We start from the raw sequence: 10870 nt of genomic DNA, 5'->3' as shown, positions 1-10870 counted from the left end.
GATATTTCCTAGAGCTCTCAAACCCGAAACTCCCTTTCTCCCTCTAGAAAATTCAAGAACGTCTCTTTTCTTCCCCTAGTGTGACTCTCCCTCTCTTCCCGCGATTTTTAACTGTTGAGAGACCTTCTAAATAATGCTTAAACAAAAATAAATGAATGAATAACCTCTTAGTTGTTGTTGACCGATTTTAAGCCTATAGTTAAGGAATTTTTTGTATTTCTTTTTAAATTAAATAAAAGAAATGGTGATCTTATTATAACTGATATAAATTTCAAATTTAATCAGTTAATTGTATTTGAAATCATATTCTAATGTCATTTAAACAGCCCTCAACTAAATTCAAACATAGGGACATTATGGTCATTTCATAATTACATGCAATTACCATTATTTAATTTATTTAAATAATAATGCAATAAACCATTTAATAAAATAAAATAAATTCATATCATGTTATTACTTTTAATTATGCTCATAATAATAATAATAATAAAATTGACAGCATAAATAAATAATTAAATTAACCCACATAATTAATTATGTTGACCATTGATTTGGCCAACGACACGGAGTCAAAATAATGACAGGAAATGAGATGAAAACAAGAAAAGAATAAAATGGAAAGCAAATAACACAAACGATTTATAGTGGTTCGGCCCCATTTGAATGGTAATGACCTACCCCCACTTAGTGTTCTTATTGATATTGAATCTCAACACTGTGATCAATAAACTTGGGTTCACGAGTTTCACAAGCCTTGAGAAGATTACAATTTCGGTGGATAATCACACTATGTTCTTTCTCTGAGTACAAAGATAAAAAATTCAAAAGTCCAAAAGTCTCCTCCCTTGAGCCCTTTGATTCTTATTTATAGGCTCAAGGAGGTTACATGGGCCGATGGGCCTTAATTAAAATTAAGATCAGTGTATCAAGGTAATAAAAGGAAACATAATAAATGTAATTATTACAAGGTTGCGTATCCCCAAGGAAGTAAATGAAAGTATGTGTCCAGACTAGTCGCACCTAATCGCGAGACTGGACGAATAAATAATTATTTGGTCGATAGTCGAATAGGATCCCTTCACTCAAAACCGCCACGTGTAAGAAAATCTTGCCACATCATCAGGAGCCAATTTTGGGGTAAACATTTGCCCCCCAAGTTCATTTTACTGCGACCAGCTTAAAGTAAACTTAAGCGACCGACCTTTCGCATGCCCCACCAAATCTGTCAGAGCCACCCGTACCTTTTCGAAAAAGGAAACCAATCACATCGTTGCAGTTTCCCAAAAGTGGTCTGACGGCTATTACACTTACCCATGCCTTGGGAAGTTACCCCCATGATTGCCTAGGTAACTCTCCCTTACTCAATATAAGTACCCCCCCTTACTCAATATAAGTACCCCCTCAAAATTACTTTTTACCTTTTAATCTTTCCTCAACAACTCTGAAGAACAAGACACGAAAGTTCAGGAATTCGGATAATCCTTCACGATTTGCGGAGTTTCTAGCCAGAGACTTGCCTTAATGTTTCAGACATTTACTTCGACATTCTTCCAAGTAAGTTCCTCAAACCTTTCATTCTTTGATACGCCATGCACTACCTGTTTCATGTCTGGTGTTCTTGAGTGCCTTTTGAAAAAAAATTACTTTCGGGGAAAATGGGTTTGCTGATCCGAGTGTCACATGGTAGGAAAATAACACTTTGCAGGGGTTAAGAATTAGTTTGGTAGTTTGGAATATTATTTTAGGGCATAAAATCGAAGTAAAAATTCGATTTTTAAGCTTGTAGAAAAAACTGGGTTTTTCCCGCCCCCTTCAGAGTCGAAAAGATTTTCTTGGAAAACTTTTCACTTCTGCTTTTTAATCCATTTTCCAAATTGTTCGCATATAATGTAGTGTTTTTGTTAGAATGTTGCTTTTCGTATAAAAGCTTAACTTTTATACACGAGCAACGTTATTCCAACATTATACACTTCTTGGTCTTTTGGCCATAGATTCTCATCTCCCCTTCTCTGTTTGCAGATTTTCATGCACGATCCGTGGGGAGGTGAGAGGCTTATCGACGACGACCTGCTTGCCCAACTGCTCGAGGACGAAGAACAACCGTTGCTGATAATCTAGGAAATTCCTTTCTCTCGCAACCCTTCAGATAATCCTTTGACCAAACCACAAAACATGGGCCAAGTAAAATCCACTGCCCTAAAAAAGAAATCAACCAACCGTTTTGCAGATCAACCTGCTCCTCGGGCTGAAATTCCTTCGACCAGCAGTCGAGCCGAAAACACTCGACCAGACGTCGAATGGTATGTTGCTCCTCCCAGCAACATTACCGCTAGGATGCTAACCAATTACCTCAAGAAGTACGGACTTCCTGGGGTAACTTTATTCAAACCCACCAACAACCAGCGGGCAAACTTGCCTGGTGGCGCCTTCAGCATCTGGTTGAGATACCACATAGAGGCAGGAGCAATCTTACCTCTCCATCCTTTTTTCCAGGGAGTGGCCAATTATTTCAGGGTCGCTCCCTTTCAAATAACCCCCAACGGGTATAGAATGCTTTCTTCTCTCTATATCCTTTATAGTCATAAAAAGTGGCTTGTTCCCACGCCACATGAGGTCAACTACCTGTTCGATCTCAAATCCAACCCCAACCAAAACAACACGGGGTTTTTTCATTTCTGTCACTAGGAATCGACTCGCATTTTCCTGATTGAGACTACCTACAAGTCCAATGTAGGAAAGTACTTCTAGGAGTACTTTTTGACCACAGATCTGGTTGCCAGCAACTTGGCCTTCACTGAAGGAGGTAGATTCTTTACTCACCGGTTGCTTAGATTCCTTTAGTTTTCCAAGCGTTTACTAGAATTTTCATGCCGTTCAGGTCCATGGCATCGACCAACTCCTACACCCGAGATGGAGATACGAACAAAATCTTTGGACAGCATGACTGACGTAGAAAAAAGTGTCAAAGAGCTGGTCACTGAGGCCAACCTAAGGCTGGTCGGTCTACTGGCACCTCACCAGGATGTGAGGGAATCAACGGCGGGGAGTGCTACTGGTGGAGAAGTTCCCAAGCAGAACCATGACGTGTCACAACCCCCGAGGAGGATAACTGGGGTGACAATCAAGGAACCTCCCAGCACCACACGAGAAGTTGCTCCCCCTGTTCCTTTGGGAAAGGGAAAAAAGAAAGTTTCTGAACACCTTGCGCCCATAGAGGAATTTTTAGATCAGAACGGTACTGTCTTCTCACTCTTAGGCAGTTTGCCCATTCCCTGTCATTTATTTGATGGGGATGGCAACTTTAAATACACACCCAATTTAAATTCAGATTTCTTCTAGGCAATGAGTGAGTGTAGCAGTAATACAGTAAATAATGTAGCGACCAGTAGTTATAGCTTGGGTATTTTACTTATAATTTCCTTGCTCTTAACTTTTTGATGTTGTAAATACATCTATACATATTGTCTAACTGCTCGTATGTTTTCTTACTTGCAGATATGTCATCTGGAGATATGTTTGATCTCTACAGCGCACCTGCTACTCCTTCGAGCAAGAAGAAGGAGAGCAGGCGGCACCGTGGAGAGAGCAGCAAGGCTCCTTCGACTAAAAAGGCTCGGACTGGGGATCCCCCAGCAGCTGTTCATTCAAGGGAAGTAACACCCACTGTGACTCCCCCCGAGTAGACATCTCCCCCCGCACCAGTCGACCAGCACCCTCCTCCACCAGAATCTACCGACCAAACACCTCACGATCAACCTGGAGATGTCTTGACAAACACCGTGGTCATCTCGGCCAAAGAGGGAATATAAAAAAACTCAAGGCATAAACATAGCCAAGAGGCCATCATCGGGATAGACTCCAAGGAGGCCGACCAGATAATAAACCGAGTGTTGAACGAGAAGCCAGTGTAAGCTGCTTTTTATTGCTGAGCTTTATTTATTTTGCCATTTTCTACCATCACCTTATCTCTTTATCTGATCGCATGGAATGTTGACTATGACTGCCGGCTGGCGCCGCACGGGGGCTTTGATTACTCAGTCCAAAGAATTCGACGCCAAGCATGCTGAGGAGGTCAAGGTGCTCGAGGGGAAAAACACAGAACTGCTCGAGCTGAACTCCAAGCTGGCCGAAGAGCTTCAACAGTTTCAGGCTGCCCTGACCAAAGCCAATGAAGACAAAGAGAAGTTTAGGGAGTGTGCTAAACTTTACTTTCAGGAGGCCAAATAGCTTGAGGCTGAGTTGGTTACTTGCAGAAAGGAGACTGAGGAGCTGGAGGGGCGTGTCAAGGAGCTCGAGGAGACCAATGCCAGCAACTTGGAGAGGTATAGGGGAGCCACCTTCCATTGCTTCTATGAGTTCTGGAAGCACAACCGTGGGGCCAACTTCAATTATCTTTCTGAGCGCATGAGGCGAACTGAAATAGCCCGGTGCATTGCTCGCCTAGAGGAAGAGGAGAGAGAAAAAATCCTAGCCTCCTCCGAGATCTCCTTGGCCACGGGAACTGGAGGCGCAGAAGTGGAAGCTGGGGCCTCTACTAACCAGCCAACTCCCCAGGACCCTCAGGACCTTCCTGCCTCATAATTATTTTTTTGTTTAACTTTGTAATTTAAGACACACGAACCACGGTTCATGATGTCAAGACAATTTTATTTTTATTGATGCACGGGCAACCTTCCTTTTAATAGACAATTACATCCGAGTAGTAATTGCTCGTGGGGTAAATGATTTTATTTTTGATATTATAATACTTGCATTATAACATCTGTTCGCATGACCGGACTTAGCATAGTACTTTGGTTTGATTTCACAAAATAACAAAATTTTGAAAAATACTCTAAATACGTAGCATGCTTTCACTTATTTTGCTCATGTGTTTACATACCTTTTGATATGCTTTGCTTACTAGATACCTTATATGCCCCCCAAGTGATTGAGGAGCTTTAGGTCCCTGGTCACTTGCCTTGACTAGGACCTGTTCGAACATTTTTGCTTGTAATAAAGACATGCATAAACAATGAAAACATAGCAAAACAACACACGTAATGAGAAAATACTTGTAATAAATACAATATTTGGCAAGATTGACTGGCTGCGCACACTCCCTTTTATTTCTCATAATGGATGGACAATCATGTCTGTACGAGTGCTCAAAAATATGATCTTACACTTATAAACGATCAGTCACAAGAATGACTAACCCTTGTTCATAAACTTGTAAAAAGTAAATTTAATACAAGCCAATTCTTTTAAGAAAAATGTTTATTGATAGTACTTGCGTAGGTGTTCTCCATTCCAATAGCGAGGAATGATATCTCCATTTAAGCGAGCAAGTTTGTAAGTGCCTGGATGGAGGACTTCTTCGATTTGGTAAGGTCCTTCCCAGTTAGGTCCGAGTACTCCAACATCTTGGTCGCGGGTGTTAAGGAAAACTCTTCTAAGCACTAGATCTCCCACATTAAATTTTCTTTCACGAACTTTAGAGTTGAAATACCGGGTGACCTTTTGTTAGTACTCGGAGTTGGGCTTGCTCGCGCCTTTCATCGACCAAATCTAAAGATTCCATCAATAACTGGCTATTAGTACCTTGATCGTAAGCCATCCGTCGATGTGATGGCGGATCTAACTCAACATGCAACATAGCCTCATATCCATAAGCCAGGTAAAATGGAGTATGGCCCGTTGCTGTTCGATGGGATGTTCTGTACAACCAGAGGACTTCAGGCAACTTCTCTAGCCATGCCCCCTTTGCTTCCTCAAGCCTTTTCTTCAGAGTATCCTTCAATGTTTTATTGACAGCCTCGACTTGCCCGTTTTCCTGCGGGTGAGCCACTGAAGAAAAGCTTTTGATAATTCCATGACGCTCGCAAAAATCCGTGAACTGATCACTATCAAATTGCGTGCTGTTGTCTGAGAAAATTTTTCTTGGTAATCCATAGCGACACACTATGTTTTTGACTACAAAGTCCAGTAATTTCTTGGTCGTTATGGTTGCAAGTGGCTCAGCTTCGGCCCACTTCATGAAGTAATCAATAGCCACCACGGCGTATTTGACACCGCCTTTCCCTGTGGGCAAAGATCCAATTAGGTCTATACCCCATACTGCGAATGGCCACGGACTTCGCATCTGTTTTAGCTCATTTGGGGCTGCTCGCAGAATCTTGGAGAATTCTGGCACTTGTCGCATTTCCGAAAAAATTCCATCAAGTCTTCATTCATTGTTGGCCAAAAGTATCCTTGCCTTAGGATTTTTTTTGATAGACTCTGCCCCCCAACGTGATCTCCACAGAAACCCTCATGGACCTCTCGCATCAACTCCTTGGCTTTTTCCTTTGAGACGCATCTTAGGAGTGGCATCGAGTACGCCCATCAGTATAGAATTCCGTTGACCAGGATAAACCGAGCAGCCTGTCCTTGAAGAGTCCTGGCTTTGTTTTTGTCCATCGGCCAGGACTCTTCGAGGAAAGGTTCCATCCATGTATCTGCCACCTGAATCATTAGAGAGGTTTCTTCTCTTTGGATGCTTGGTGCGGACAGCCGTTCAACGAGTACTATATTCAGGGTGTCAGCATCCTTGGTACTTGCTAACTTGGCCAAAGCATCAACGTTTGAATTCTGGTCGCGAGGAACTTGCTGGAGAGTATACTTTTCAAACTGTGCCAACAAATCCTTTGCTTTATTCAAGTAAGCAACCATCTTCAGACCTCGAGCCTGATATTCTCCAATAATTTGATTAACCACCAATTGGTAGTCACTATAGATTTCAAGTGAATTTATGTTCATGTCCCTGGCTAATCGTAACCCGGCAAGCAGTGCTTCATACTCTGCTTCGTTGTTGGACGCAGTGAAGTCAAATTTGATTGTGAAGTGGAATCGATGTCCTTCAGGCGTCACCAAAATCACTCCGGCTCCAGCGTGGTGTTCATTAGAATAACCGTCTGTGAACAACTTCGAAGAGGGAGTTTGGCTTTGAGGTTCAGGCTCTTCTGTCTGTTTACTGCTTGGAAGCCCAATGAGCTCAACGACGAAGTCGGCCAGAGCTTGTCCTTTTACTATTAATTGTGGTAGGTAAGAGATTTCAAATATCCCAAGTTCAATTGCCCATTTCAATAATCGGCCTGCGACTTCTGGCTTCTGTAGAACTTGCCGTAAAGGCTAGTCGGTTAAATCTATGATTGGGTGAGCTTGGAAGTACGGTCGCAGCTTTCTGGAGGCTAAAATCAAGTAGTAGGCTAATTTTTCAATAGGAGGATACCGCATTTCTGCTCCTATTAGCCTTTTGCTTACATAATAAATGACTTTTTGCACATTTTCCTCCTCTCTTACCAAGACAGCACTAGCAGCATATTCTGTGATCGCCAAGTAAATGAACAAAGTCTCCTTTTCGACCGGTTTAGATAAAATCGGTGGCTGCGACATGTGAGACTTTAAGGCCTGGAAAGCTAGTTCGCATTCCTCTGTCCATTCGAATTTCTTGTTGCCTCTAAGTAGATTAAAAAATGGGACAAACTTGTCCGTCGATTTGGAGATAAATCAACTTAGAGCAGCGATCCTTCCGGTTAAGCTTTGAACATCTTTGATCTTCGTCAGTGACTTCATATCGACCAGGGCCTTGATCTTTTCGGGATTAGCTTCAATTTCTCGTGAGTTTACTATAAATCCCAAAAATTTCCCTGATCCAACTCTGAAAGAACACTTGAGGGGATTCAGCTTCATCTGATACTTGTTCAAGACGTTGAAGCACTCTTGCAAGTCCCCTATGTGTTCTTCTACCTTCTTCGACTTAACCAGCATGTCATCAACATATACTTCCATGTTTGTACCGATCAGCTCTTTGAATATGTGATTGACTAGTCGCTGGTAAGTCGCACCAACATTTTTCAAACCGAATGGCATTACTTTGTAACAGTAAAGCCTTGTATCAGTTCGAACGCTAGTGTGATCCTCATCAGGTGGGTGCATACTGATTTGGTTGTACCCAGAGTATGCATCCATAAATGATAGGATCACGTGCTCTGAGGTGGCATCGACCAACTGGTCGATCCTTAGGAGTGGGAAACAATCTTTCGGGCATGCTTTATTAAGGTCTGTGAAATCCATGCATGTTCTCCATTTACCATTTGGCTTGGGTACTAGTACGAGATTAGAGACCCACGATGGATAAAATGCTACCCTGATGAGTCCGTTCTCCTTTAGCTTCTCAACTTCTTCCTTTAAAGCTTTCGATCTATCTTTGTCAAGCAGCCATCTTTTCTGTTGGACTGGTGGAAAACTTCTGTCTATGTTCAGGACATGGCTGATGACAGCCGGGTCTATTCCAAACCATGTCTTTATGCGACCAGGCAAAGACTTCCTGGTTCTTCTTTAAAAATTCCACCAATTTTTGTTTAGTTGTTGTCTCTAAGTTTTTACCGACTTTCACAACCCTGGTCCAATCTACTTCATCGAGTTGGACCTCCTTGAGGTCCTCAATTGGTCCCACTTCTTCATCAAAATCCCCAAAGCAAGGATCCAAATCCCTATCCTCACTTTGGGCAACACCCGATTTGGTGACACAATCACCTGATTGGGCTTGTACTTCATTTGCCGATTGCAACTCTTTTCCGGCGACTTCTCTTGATCCACCTTTCTTCGCCTTAGATATCGAGGAGTTGTAGAACTCCCTTGCTTCTCATTGGTTTCCCAATACACATCCTAGCCCTGCGTCAGTCGGGAATTTCATGGCAAGATGCCAAACCGAGGTCACAGCTCGCAAGTCGACCAGAATAGGCCTCCTGATTACAGCATTGTACGCTGAAGGACAATCAACTGCTATGAAAGTAGTGAGTAATGTCTTGTTTGCGGGCACAGTTCCTGCTATAACTAGATGCCTAATCGACCCCGTTGGCGCGAGCCCTTCATCAGAAAAACCATATATGGTTTGGTTACATGGCTCCAAGTCCTTCATGGAAAACTTCATTCTTTATAACAAAGAGTTGTACAAGATATTGAATGAGCTCCCTGTGTCAACCAACACCCTCTTAACCATCATATTGGAAATTTGGACGTCCACGACCAGTGGATCTGAGTGTGGGAATCGGACATGCTGAGCATCGTCCTCAGAAAAAGTTATCAACTCTTCCTCCGTACGAGCTTTTTTAGGCGCTCGATCCTCCACACTCATCATCTCGATGTCCTGGTCGTGGCGTAAAGTCCGAGCGTATCACTCCCTTGCCTTTCCACTATCTCATACAAGGTGTGGGCCACCACAGATGGTGGGTAATGTACCTGCCACAGGAGCTGGCTGTAAAGGTGGCAAGTGTTGGCGTGCAGGTGCCTACTCGTTGCCTCCTTGAGCCTCTCGCTGAGAACCTTCTGTGGCTCGCACGTATCTCCTTAGGTGTCCTTGTTTGATAAGGAACTCAATCTCATCCTTCAATTGGTTACACCCATTAGTGTCATGACCATAGTCGTTGTGAAAACGACATAATTTTGTTGTATCTCGCTTGGAGATATCCTTCCTTATAGGTGCTGGTCGTTTATAAGGGACATTGGAGTTGGTCGCCTCCGCCCTGCTTTCGACAAGGGTCGTATAATTGGTGAATCTTGGCTCATGCCTATTGCCTTTGGGGCGTTTATTTTCAGACGTTGATGGCTCATTGTTCGCCCTTTTTCCACCATTTTTACCATTTCCGTTCCCGTTGCCTTTGCCATTGCCATTGGGTTTATCCGGCCCGTTGGCGGCTTTGGCGGGATCTTCCTTCGCAGGCGATTTCCCCTCGTTGGCAATCGCGTCCTTGAGCTTGATGTATCGATCAACTCGATCAAGAAACTCCTGGGTACTTTTTACCCCATTCTTTCTTAGGCTGTTCCAGATGGGAGAATGACACCTTACTCCAGTAGTTCGACCCATCATTTTTCCCTCGTTGGCCACTATTTTCGCTCCAGCAGCTGCTCGTATGAAACGCTGGACGTATTCCTTTAAGGGCTCTCCCTCATTCTGCCATATCTCGACCAGCTGGTCGGCCTCAGTGGGGTGTACGTGACCAGCGTAGAATTGTCCGTAAAATTCCTTCACGAACATTTCCCATGATACTATACTAGCAGGAGGGAATTTAAAGAACCACTCCTGAGCTGTGTCAGATAGGGTAGCCAGGATCCTACAGTGGGCATCGTCGGATACCTTCTGGATGTCCATCTGAATTTCAAACTTGTTCACATGGGATATCGGGTCCCCGTACCCATCGAAGTTTGGCAGGATGGCATTTTGAACTTGCTGGGGGTTTTCGCCACAGCTATTCTCTATATGAACGGAGTGCCTCTTCTCCGATCATACTCAATGTGGGATGTTTGGCTTCCCACCAGCTGCTGGAAAACCTGGTTTAATGCATCAATCTGGGCCTGCAAGGCGTCAGGGATTGCAAGGGAAACTGGAGCTGGAGGAGCGTACTCATCGTGCCTCTCGCACCTGTCGTTGAGCACGTCCCTCAGGTCATCATCTCTACGCCTTTGCTTGCTGATGCCCAACTGATCAAAGACGTTATGTTGTCTAGGCTGACCCCTAGTGTTTTGGCTCATAGGCCTACTTTCTCTTGGTGGGGAGCATTTCTTCTGCCGGAGTCGGCTTCATTATAATCATGGCCATCCCAAAACTACGACCGACTATAGCGTGACTGGTTGGTCACGTTGTTTCCTCCTCTAGCTGGCATCTCCCCAGCGTTAGGGGGAGGCCTGCGTTGGTCAGTGGGTCCCTGGGAATTATTATGCTGTGGGGGTCCCCTGACCGTAGAGCCTAACTCGGCGTTCCTTTTGTTAGCAAAAGGACGTTGCCCCTTGCTCGGTGGATTTGGCTCATCAGCCACTGGGCGTCTAGGGCTTCGGGAGGCTACCC

The sequence above is a fragment of the Humulus lupulus genome, chromosome 4, assembly GCF_963169125.1.
Source record: "Humulus lupulus chromosome 4, drHumLupu1.1, whole genome shotgun sequence".
Lineage (NCBI taxonomy): Eukaryota > Viridiplantae > Streptophyta > Magnoliopsida > Rosales > Cannabaceae > Humulus > Humulus lupulus.
This window is presented reverse-complemented; position numbering follows the sequence as displayed.